The sequence below is a fragment of the Pan troglodytes genome, chromosome X (genome assembly GCF_028858775.2).
Source record: "Pan troglodytes isolate AG18354 chromosome X, NHGRI_mPanTro3-v2.0_pri, whole genome shotgun sequence".
NCBI lineage: Eukaryota > Metazoa > Chordata > Mammalia > Primates > Hominidae > Pan > Pan troglodytes.
Window position 1 is genome coordinate 47,706,731 of NC_072421.2, and position 11,605 is coordinate 47,718,335.

Here is an 11,605-nt window from a genome sequence, read left to right on the forward strand (position 1 = left end):
TGGCGTGAACCCGGGAGGCGGAGCTTGCAGTGCGAGCCAAGATTGCGCCACTGCACTCCAGCCTGGGTGACAGAACGAGACTCCATCTCAATTAAAAAAAAAAAAAAAAAAAGATTCTGGAGCCAGACTGCCAGGGTTCAAAGTCAAGCTCTGTCACAACTAGCCGACTGTGTGGCCTTGGGCATGTTATTTTTCTTTGCTGGACCTCACATGACCCCAGTGCTCAGTCTGGAAAATTTTGCCTGATGACATTTTAATAATTATTAAATCTAGATGGTGGACATATGAACATTTATTGTACTAGTCTCCGTACAAAACCTTTTTTTTTTTTTGAGATGGAGTCTTGCTCTGTCGCCCAGGCTGGAGTGCAGAGGCACTATCTGGGCTCACTGCAAGCTCCGCCTCCCGGGTTCACGCCATTCTCCTGCCTCAGCCTCCCGAGTAACTGGGACTACAGGTGCCCACCACCACGCCCGGCTAATTTTTTTTTTTGTATTTTTAGTAGAGACGGGGTTTCACCGTGTTAGCCAGGATGGTCTCGATCTCCTGACCTCGTGATCCACCCACCTCAGCCTCCCAGAGTGCTGGGATTACAGGAGTGAGCCACCGTGCCCAGCCATGTGCAAAACCTTAAGTAAGCTGGGCGCAGTGGCTCACGCCTGTAATCCCAACACTTTGGGAGGCTGAGGTGGGTGGATCATGAGGCCAGGAGTTCGAGACCAGCCTGACCAACATAGTGAAACCCCCATCTCTACTAAAGATATAAAAATTAGCTGAGTGTGGTTGCAGGGGCCTGTTATCCCAGCTACTCCGGAGGCAGGAAATTGCTTGAACCCGGGAGGCAGAGGTTGCAGTGAGCTGAGATTGCGCCACTGTACTCTGGCCTGGGCGAAAGAGTGAAACTACCTCTCAAAAAAAAAAAAAAAAGTGTGCAGATAACCTTGGTTAGTGTTTTAGAATATATTACTTTAAAACAATCCCAAACTTACAGAAAAGTCACAGGTATAGTACACATAACTTTTCTCTCTGAACCACTTAAAGTTAAGGTGCTTAGTCACATACTTTGGTTGAAAAAAAAATTAAGTTGTTAACCTGATGCCTGATCATCCCTGAATGCTGTAATGTGTATTTCCTACAAATGAGAACGTTGGCCAGGCGCAGTGGCTCATGCCTGTAATCCCAGCACTTTGGTAGGCGGAGGCCGGTGGGTCACCTGAGGTTAGGAGTTCAAGACCAGCCTGACCAAACATGGTGAAACCCCATCTCTACTAAAAATACAAAAATTAGCCAGGTGTGGTGGCGGGCACCTACAGTCCCAGATACTCAGGGGGCTGAGGCAGGATAATCACTTGAACCTGGGAGGCAGAAGTTGCAGTGAGCCGAGATCACGCCACTGCACTCCAGGGTGGGTGACAGAGGGAGACTCTGTCTCAAAAAAAAAAAAAAAAAAAAGAACATTCTCTTATATAACCAAAATATAGCCATCAAAATGTAATATGTTATTACCATCTAATCTCAAACCCCATTTAAGTTTTATCACTTGTCTCAATAAGGTCCTTTCTAGTCAGGCATGGTGGCTCGCGTCTGTAATTCTAGCACATTAGGAGGTTGAGGTGGGCAGATTGCTTGAGCCCAGGAGTTCCAGACCAGCTAGGGCAACGTAGGGAGATCCTGTCTCCACAAAAAATACAAAAACCATCTGAGCCTGTTGGTTCGAGCCTGCAGTCACAGCTTCTCAGGAAGCTGAGGTGGGAGGATCCTTTGAACCCAGGAAGTCAAGGCTGCAGCGAGCTGTGATTGCGCCACTGCACTCCAGCCTGGGCAACCGAGGGAGAACCTGTCTCAAAAAAAAAAAAAAAAAAAGGAAGAAGTCCAGGCCCGGTGGCTCATGCCTGTAATCCCAGCAGTTTGGGAGGCTGAAGCTGGTGGATCACCTGAGGTCAGGGATTCGAGACCAGCCTAGGCAAAATGGTGAAACCCCGTCTCTACTAAAAATACAAAAATTAGCTGGGTGTGGTGGTGCACCCCTGTAATCCCAGCTACTCGGGAGACTGAGGCATGCGAATCACCTGAACCCAGGAGGCAGAGGCTGCAGAGAGCCGAGATTGCGCCACTGCACTTCCAGCCTGGGCAACAGAGTGAGACTGTCTCAAAAAAAAAAAAAAGAGAAATTCTGGACTTTCATGACCTTGATACTTTTGAAGGTTAGAAGCCTGTTATTTTGTAGCCTGTCCCTCAGTTTGGGTTTGTCTGATGTTTCCTTCTGGCTAGGTCAGGTTCTGCATCTTCTTCTTTTTTTTTTTTTTTTTTTTTTTTTGCATTCCACAAGTATTTACTGATCTTGCTGCATACCAGGCCCTGGGCTGGGGACACAGCCACGAATGAAGCATGGTCCCTGCCACCACAAGGTCCTCTTCACTCACACACACACGGAGGACTACTGCTCCATCACCCTTTCAGAAGCAACTGAATGGGGCTATGTAAGAACTCATGGATGAGAGCAGAGGGTGACCACCAAAAGGTCACTGAACTCCCCCAAGAAAACTGTTGAGTCGCACACATGTCCAGTTTTCCAGGTCCAAGACATACAACAGTACTGCTTTATAATAGCCACCAGGGGTGAAGCCAGGAAGAACCAGAAGGAAACAGGGTTTTCTCACATCAGGGAAGAGCAGCCTGCATCACTTAATGGTTGGCCTGAGTTAATGGAGGACCTAGGCCTCTTAAAAGGCACCAATGAGAACCCTTACTTGGACCCATTCCCCACCATGGTTGATCTCTCATCATGCTGAGCATGTCTCTTGGAAAGGGGCAACTGGGAGAAAGGATAGGGATGCGCTTTGGGCTATGTCAGATGGCAGACAGATCCCAGTTCTTATTCTCAGGCCCTGGCTTTGCTAGAGACACCTGCCCAGGCCCTATGGGCACACCCATTTGGACATATATTCAGGAGCCAGCTCAGAAACTGAGAGACTCAGGCTGCCCAAATCTTCAGCTTTGCTTCCTAGGCAGGCAGCAGAAGAGTTTAGACAGGAAATTTTCTTTTTATGGCATAACACAAAGGGAAAGAAAGTCACTAGGGGACACACAGGAAGAAATAAGATTTCTGTTTCTTCCTCAAGTATCCCAAGTGCCATGGCAGCAATGGCCTTCTGGGTCCATACATGGAGCACATTCTAGTAGGTCAGCCCAGCCCAACTGCACTGAGATGAAGGAGCAGGCAGAAGACAGGAGAGTGCATGTTGGCAGGAGGGGCAGAGGGCACTCAGGGATTCTTAGTAAGTACAACTGACTGGAGTGTTTTTGGGTAGAAGGAAGAACTGAGTTGCAGCCAGGTGAAGACAGAGTGCCCCCCTGCCAGGAGCTCATGCTGAAGCAACACAGTCAGCCCCGGAGAATCTTGAATCTGTGAATGTTGCCCAGACAGAACAGGCATGCAGGCAACACTTGGAATGCACAGAAAACACACTTCGGCCTCTGGTGGCCCAAACCAAGTCTGAGTGGGCACAGAAAGGCCAACATCTTGGCTAGGAGCCACCATTCAAGTGTAGGAGAGCAAGTTCAGGTCATAACAGCCATCTACATCAAAGTGGCCTATCCTCGCGGAGGTGTGACTGGCCCGGATCATCTCTGTCAGTGCCCACATCTGCTGCACCTCAGAGGATACCCTGCTGGGGTCTGGGAGACCCTCATGGAGGAGTGCAGGTTGCTCACAGGGCACTGGGTGGGAGAGCCACTTGGGGAAGATCATGGAGGGGCTCTTTGGTCCCTGCTGATAGATCTGCAGCTCCTCCACTGTGAAAGACAGCCACAGTGGTGATGGCTGCTGCAGAATCAGGTGTAGCTCCGATATTCTGGCCATGTCACACAGTATCTGTTGCTTGAACAGCGACACATACTCCTGGGCTCCCTCCTCACTGTGTGGGTCGGGCATCAGACAGTAGTCCCACAGGCAGGTCACCCACTTGGCCGGTGTGTGTGCTGACAGACACGGATGCTCAAAAAAGCTGTGTAGTAATTCTTTTTATTTTTTTTTGAGATGGAGTTTCGCTCTTTTTGCCCAGGTTGGAGTGCAATGGTGCGATCTCGGCTCACTGCAACCTCCACCTCCCAGCTTCAAGCAATTCTCCTGCCTCAGCCTCCCAAGTAGCTGGGATTACAGGCATGTGCCACCACCCCGGCTAATTTTGTATTTTTAGTAGAGATGGGGTTTCTCCATGTTGGTCAGGCTGATCTTGAACTCCCACCACCACACCTGGCTAATTTTTGTGTTTTTAGTAGAGACAAGGTTTCACATGTTGGCCAGGCTGGTCTCAAACTTTTGACCTCTGGTGATCCACCTGCCTCGGTCTCCCAGAGTGCTGAGATTACAGGCGTGAGCCACCATGCCCGGCCGCTGTGTAATAATTCTTAAACGTGATCCCCTCGAACGGAGTGACACAGGGGAAGGTGACATCAATGACCAGCACACCAGGCCGGCCTTGGGAGGTCCATACGTCCCCCACCTGCAGGGCTACGGTGCCTTTCACATGGCAAGGCACCAAAACGCGGGACATGGTGCTAGCAGCCGCGATTAAGTGCAATAGCTGCTCCAGGCCCCGACCACCAGCCCTTCCTGCCATCCTCAGGTTCTCATCTTGGATAGGAAGATCACAGAGGTGATGCTGTGTCCTCATTTCAGCCTATGAGGTGGCACAGGATTTGAATACTGATGATATTCACTTTGATTCCTTCGTTAAGATGGTATTTGCCATGTTTCTGTACTTTAAAGTTATTATTTTCCTATTTCAGTTCGGAGTGGGGAGGTACTTTGAGGCTATGTCAATATCCCATTCCTCATCAAACTTTCCATTTATTCATTAATTTATTTATGGCAGTATGGACTCACGGTTTTCTAATTTATTCAATAGGTTATATAATTCATTCCTTTCATTATTTATTTTGATTCTTTTTTCTTTTTCTTTTTTCTTTTTTTTTTTTTTGAGACGGAGTTTTGCTCTTGTTGCCCAGGCTGGAGTGCAATGGCACGATCTCGGCTCACCGCAACCTCTGCCTCCCGGTTTCAAGCAATTCTCCTGCCTCAGCCTCGTGAGTAGCTGGGATTACAGGCATGTGTCACCATGTCCGGCTAATTTTGTATTTGTAGTAGAGATGGGGTTTCTCCATGTTGGTCAGGCTGGTCTCAAACTCCTGACCTCAGGTGATTCACCCACCTTGGCCTCCCAAAGTGCTGGGATTACAGGCGTGAGCTACCATGCCCGGCCTATTTTGATTTTTAACTTTTTGTTTTAAAATAAGTATAGATTCACATGCAGTGGTAACAAAAATTATAAGGGAGGACCCATGCACTCCACTCAATTCCCCAAATGGTAACATCTGGCATAAATTTAGTACCATGTCAAAACCAGGATACTAACGTTGGTGCAATCCAGAGTGTATTCAGATTTCACCAGTTTTGTGCGCACTTATGTGTGTGAGTTTAATTCCATTCAGTTATTTCACGTGTAACCACTACCACATTCAACAGAGAAGGCTTCCATCCCCACAAAGCTCTCTTGTGCTACCCCTTTATAAACGGAACAGACACCTACCTTCTCCACCACCCTAATCCCTCACAGCACCTAATCTCTATTTTCTTATTTCAGGGTTATTGTATAAAAGAAATCATACAATACTCAATTTTTTCAGATTGGCTTTTTCAGTCAGCATAATCCCGTGGAAATCCATCCAAATCGTTGCATGTGTCAAGGGTTTGCTCCTTTGTATTGCTGAGCACTGTTCCATAGTATGGACATATCACAGAGATAAACATTCATCCCTAATGTTGAAAAGGCATTTGGGCTGTTTCACTTTGTGGCTATTACAAATAAAGCTGCTATGAACATTCATGTACAGGGTTGTATTTTTTGTGATCCTCCCACCTCAGCCTCTAGAGTAGTTGGGACCACAAGCGCAGAACGCAACGCCTCGCCTCGTCCCACCCCAAGCCGCCCCGCCTCGCCTCGCCTCGCCTCGCCTCATTCTTTTTTTAGATGGAGTCTTGCTCTGTCGCCCAGGCTGGAGTGCAGTGGTGCGATCTCAGCTCACTGCAACCTCTCCCGGGTTCAAGTGATTCTCCTGCCTCAGCCTCCCAAGTAGCTGGGATTACACGCACCCACCACCATGCCCAGCTGTTTTTGTATTTTAGTAGCGATGGGGTTTCACCATGTTGGCCAGGCTAGTCTTGAACTCCTGACCTCAGGTGATCCACCTACCTCGGCCTCCCAAAGTGCTGGGATTACAGGCATGAGCCACTGTGCCCGGCCTTTTTTTTTTTTTTTTTTTTAATAGAGACAGAGTCTTGCCATATTGCCCAGGCTTGTCTTGAACTCCTAGGACCAAGCGATCCTCCTGCCTCCCAAATTGCTGGGATTATAAGTGTGAGCCAGCGCACATGGCCCATAGAATATATGTTCTCTCTTTTTTTTTTCTTTTTTTGAAACGGAGTCTCGCTCTGTTGCCCAGGCTGGAGTGCTGTGGCATGATCTCGGCTCACTGCAGCCTCCGCCTCCCGGCTTCAAGTGATTCTCCTGCCTCAGCCTCCTGAGTAGCTGGGATTGCAGGCGCCTGCCACTGCGCCTGGATAATTTTTGTATTTTTAGTGGAGACGGGGTTTCACCATGTTGGCCAGGCAGGTCTTGAACTCCTGACCTTGTGATCCACCCACCTCGATCTCCCAAAGTGCTGGGATTATAGGCATGAGCCATCATGCCTGGCCAACAAAGCCATCCTTTCTGTCTCACAAACTGTTCTCTGGCCATTTCACAATCTTTGTTGCACGCATTAGGGCTTTGTGGGTGATGATATAAAGGGGATGTTTTGTTTCATTTTATCATTAGAACCTTTAAAAGAGTAGCAAGTTATTCTGCTGGACTTCCCAAAAATGTAGCTGGGAAGAAAAATATAACCAATCAAAAGCTGAAAATTACTTTCGAGGACTCAGGAAGGGAATGTGTGGTACGTGCTGCATGGTATCTGTTAAAATAGCCACTGTGCTGAAATCCCTTTGTGGGGAAAGGTGGAGATTTTTGCAAATTCAAGACAAAATGTTACTTCTCTGGGTATGACCACAGTAACAAGGACACAGAAAAATAGGTCAGAACCAGAGGAAAGATGGGGTTATCTGTCCTGAGAATCAAAGCCTCCTATGGATCCTCACTCTGAGAGTGCCTGGGAATAAGAAGCTGAGTTTCATCGACAGCAGCAGGAAATGCAGAGTGAGAAAAGCAGGAAGAAGGCAGGGCACAGTTGCTCACGCCTATAATCCCAGCATTTTGGGAGGCTGAGGCAGGCAGATCACCTGAGGTCAGGAGTTCGAGACCAGCCTGGCCAACATGGTGAAACCCCGTTTCTACTAAAAATACAAAACATTAGCCAGGGAGAGTGGCACGTGCCTGTAGTCCCAGCTACTTGGGAGACTGAGGCAGGAGAATCGCTTGAACCTGGGAGGCGGAGGTTGCAGCGAGCAGAGATCCGCGCCATTGCACTCCAGTCTGGGCGACAGAGCAAGACACCGTCTCAAAAAAAAAGGAAGAAGAAAGTTCTAGTAGCCACAGAAGTTAGTTGCTTTGACCATGGGCATGATACCAGAATTTCAAAAGTGACAGAAAAAGCAGGCAGACAGATGGCAGAGGTGTTTGCTGGAACCCTCAAGCCCTGCACTCCAGCCTGGGTGACAGAGTGAGATTGCGTCTCAAAAAAAAAAAAAAAAAAAGAATGGCTTTGTTGATTAGCAAAAAGCTGGAACGTGGACACTGGCAACACAACAGGATTGGGACCCTCTTTTTTTTTTTTTTTTGAGATGGAGTCTTGCTCTGTCGTCCAGACTGGAGTGCTGTGGTGTGATCTCAGCTCACTGCAACCTCCACCTCCTGGGTTCAAGTGATTCTCTTGCCTTAGCCTCCCGAGTAGCTGGGATTACAGACGCCTGGCTGTAATCCACATTGCCTGGCTAATTTTTGTATTTTTAGTAGACACAAGGTTTCACCATGCTGGCCAGGCTGGTCTCGAACACCTGAGCTCAAGTGATCCACCTGCCTCGACCTCCCAAAGTGCTGGAATTACAGGTGTGAGCCACCGTGGTGGTCATAAATAACTTTTTTTGAGATAGGCTCTCTATCTCCTAGGCTGGAGTGTAGTAACGCGATCATGGCTCACTGCAGCCTCAACCTCCTGGGCTCAAGCAATTCTCCTGCCCCAGCCTCCCAAGTAGGACTACAGGTGCACCCCACCATGCCTGGCTGATTTTTGTATTTTTTGTCGAGACGGGGTTTCACCATGTTGGCCAGGCTGGTCTCGAGCTCCTGGGCTTGAGCCATCCTCTTGCCTTGGCCTCCCAAAGTGCTAGGATTACAGGTGTGAGCCACTGCCCCTGGCTGGATTGCTTCATTTTAAACACCATAAAATAAATATCTCACCCTCACCGGTAAATACACATATCTCCCCCTACTCCGTTTTTAACACTACAGGGCAACATTCTGAATTGAAATGTTCCATAATATTCATTTTTGTCACTCACCTGTAATAGTGTAGACACTGGCCAGGCGCGGTGGCTCACGCCTGTAATCCAGCACTTTGGGAGGCCAGGGCAGGCGGATCACCTGAGGTCAGGAGTTCGAGACCAGCCTGACCAACATGGAGAAACCCCGTCTCTACTAAAATACAAAATTAGCTGGGCGTGGTGGCGCGTGCCTGTAATCCCAGCTACTCAGAAGGCTGAGGCATCCCTCAGAATTGCTTGAACCCAGGAGGCAGAAGTTGCAGTGAGCTGAGATCATGCCATTGCACTCCAGCCTGGGCAACAAGAGCGAAACTCCATCGCAAAAATAAAATAAAAAGAAAAGAAAAGAAAAGTGTAGACACTAGATTGTAGTTGTAGAATTACATCATAATGGAAATATGTTCAGGCTGAGTCCTTCCTTTGGCATGTTTGCATTGTGTGAACACTGGAATGAATCAATTTCTGTTACCATTACCATATGTTTTTCTCATCCCGTATGGTTTTCTCAGTACATAGCATCGTGTAAGCTACTCTAACACTGGAGTTCAGAGAACTGGTTTGAGTTCCAGCTTGCTAACCAGGTGGTGCTCAAAACACAGCCATGGCCACAAAAGCCCATTCTCTGAAGTTGGTGTGTGATGTATAAATTCATAGCCTAATTCTCCTTTTGACTTCTCCTCAATACACTGTTTCATAAAGATGGTAGCTGCCCACCCTTTTGTGGTTCATAAGTATGGTGGTTCGGTTTTCATGCTTATATGTGAGACGTGCCTCTCTCCAACCTTGTTACAGCACAGGCACATTACCCATCTGACATGAGGGAAAAAAAGGTTATGGTTCTAAATGCCATTTTTGGAAAAGAAAAAGAAATCCGGCCAGGAGCAGTGGCCCATGCCTGTAATTCCAGCACTTTGGGAGGCCAAGGTGGGCAGATCACTTGAGGTCAGGAGTTTGAGACCAACCTGGTCAACATGGTGAAATCCTGTCTCTACAAAAAAAAAACAAAAAACAAAAATTAGCCATGCATGGTGGTGGGCACCTATAGTCCCAGTTACTCGGAACTCTGAGGTGGAAGGATCGCTTGAGCCTGGGAGGCGGAGGTTGCTGTGGGCTGAGATCGTGCCACTGCACTCCAGCCTGAGTGACAGAGTGAAACCCTGTCTCAAAAAACAAAACAAAACAGAAAAGAAATCCAAAGACTGTGATACTTTCTTCATAATTCCCAAGTTTTAACATGGAGGGTATATATTAAAATATATTTGTATTTCATATTATATATGTTATATATGACACACACATAAAGCATATGCACATGACAAGAGATAGGCCAGGGTAGCGTAGACTTCAGTACTTCAGATACAACCATCACTTTTGCCATATCCACGTACCAAATGAACATTATTTACTTAACATGTTTCTTTAAATTGGTGCACGTTTTATTTATTATTTATTTATTTTTATTTATTTGTATTTTTGAGATGGAGTCTCATTCTGTCGTCCAGGCTGGAGTGCAGTGGCGTGATCTTGGCTCACTGCAACCTCTGCCTCCCGGGTTCAAGCGATTCTCCTGCCTCAGCCTCCTGAGTAGCTGGGACTACAGGTGGGTGCCACCATGCCCGGCTAATTTTTTGTATTTTTAGTAGAGACGGGGTTTCACCATGTTAGCCAGGATGATCTCGATCTCCTGACCTCGTGATCCACCCGCCTCAGTCTCCCAAAGTGCTGGAATTACAAGTGTGAGCCATTGCGCCTGGCCTATTTATTTTTGAGACAGGGTCTTACTCTGTCGCCTAGGCTGGAGTGCAGTGGCGTGATCTCAGCTTACTGCAACCTCCACCTCCCAGGTTCAAGTGATTCTCCTGCCTCAGTCCCCTGAGTAGCTGGATTACAGGTGCCCGCCACTGCGCCCAGCTAATTTTTGTATTTTTAGTAGAGACGGGGTTTCACCATGTTGGCCAGGCTGGTCTCGAACTCCTGACCTCAGGTGATCCACCCACCTCGGCCTCTCAGAGTGCTGGGATTACAGGTGTGAGCCATCACTCCTGGCCCACATTTTAAAACATAAGTAAAACTGCATTTATTTATCTCTGATGGAACTAATGGGCACAGCAGGAAACAGATGGTACCTTCCCCAGTTTCCTTCAGCCTCCATGGTGTATATCTTTTTTTTTTTTTTTTAAGAGGCAGGAGCCAAGCAAGGTAGCTTACACCTGTAATTCCAACATTTTGGGAGGCTGAGACAGGAGGATGACTTGAGGCCCGGAGTTTGAGACCAGCCTGCACAATTTAGTGAGTCCCCTGTCTCTACAAGGAAGGTATGGTGGCTCTCACCTGCAGTCTCAGCTACTTGGGAGGCTGAGGTGGGAGGATCACTTGAGCCCAGGAGTTCGAGCCTGCAGTGAGCTATGATTGCATCACTGCACTCCAGCCTGGACCAGAGATTGAGACCTTGTCTCTTAAAAAGAGAGAGAGAGTCTCACTGTCATCCAGGCTGGAGTGCAGTGGTGCAATCATAGCTCACTGAAGCCTGAAACTCCTGGGCTCAAGGAATCCTCCTGCCTCAGCCTCCTGGGTAGCTGGGATTACAGGCATGAGCCACCATGCCTGGCCTAGTACATCTTTTGACAACAGAGGAGCAGATTTCAGGCCCAGAGCTTCTACCAAACAGTAGTATTCAGCTGAAATTCAGTAACTTTTGTTTTTGTAGTACTGACCCCAGTATAGAAAGGAAAAAAACAAACAAAAACAAACAAACAAACAAAAAACCCAATAACTTGGAAAAATGTTTTGTGATTACACAAACATTCTCTTTTAAGGACACAAATTATGAAATAAAGTTAATTTTCTTTAAAAAGATATAAGTTAACATGTTAAACATCAACATGTTGCTATCACTTTAATTTAATCAAAGTGATTCAGTTACTGTAAGGATATTTTCTAACAGCCACATTGCAACTCAGAAAAGAAATAAAAAAGCCAGGTAGAGAAGGCAGATCTTTCTAGTATTTTGCTTCTTATTCGAATATTGAGACTATGTTTGTTATGTAACTCACTATAAGTAGTGCA

At 47.2% G+C, this 11,605-nt stretch overlaps 1 non-coding gene and 1 pseudogene across 1 annotated transcript; one reads left to right on the plus strand and one right to left on the minus strand.

Moving 5' to 3' along the window:
• Positions 1–3,399: 3,399 nt before the first annotated feature.
• LOC735771 (nicolin-1-like) lies at positions 3,400–4,556 on the minus strand (annotated as a pseudogene).
• A 4,695-nt stretch (positions 4,557–9,251) lies between these two features.
• LOC112207234 (small nucleolar RNA U13) lies at positions 9,252–9,355 on the plus strand. The gene has a single exon (XR_002941685.1). It is a non-coding gene; the product is annotated as a small nucleolar RNA U13 (small nucleolar RNA).
• The last annotated feature ends 2,250 nt before the right edge of the window (positions 9,356–11,605 follow it).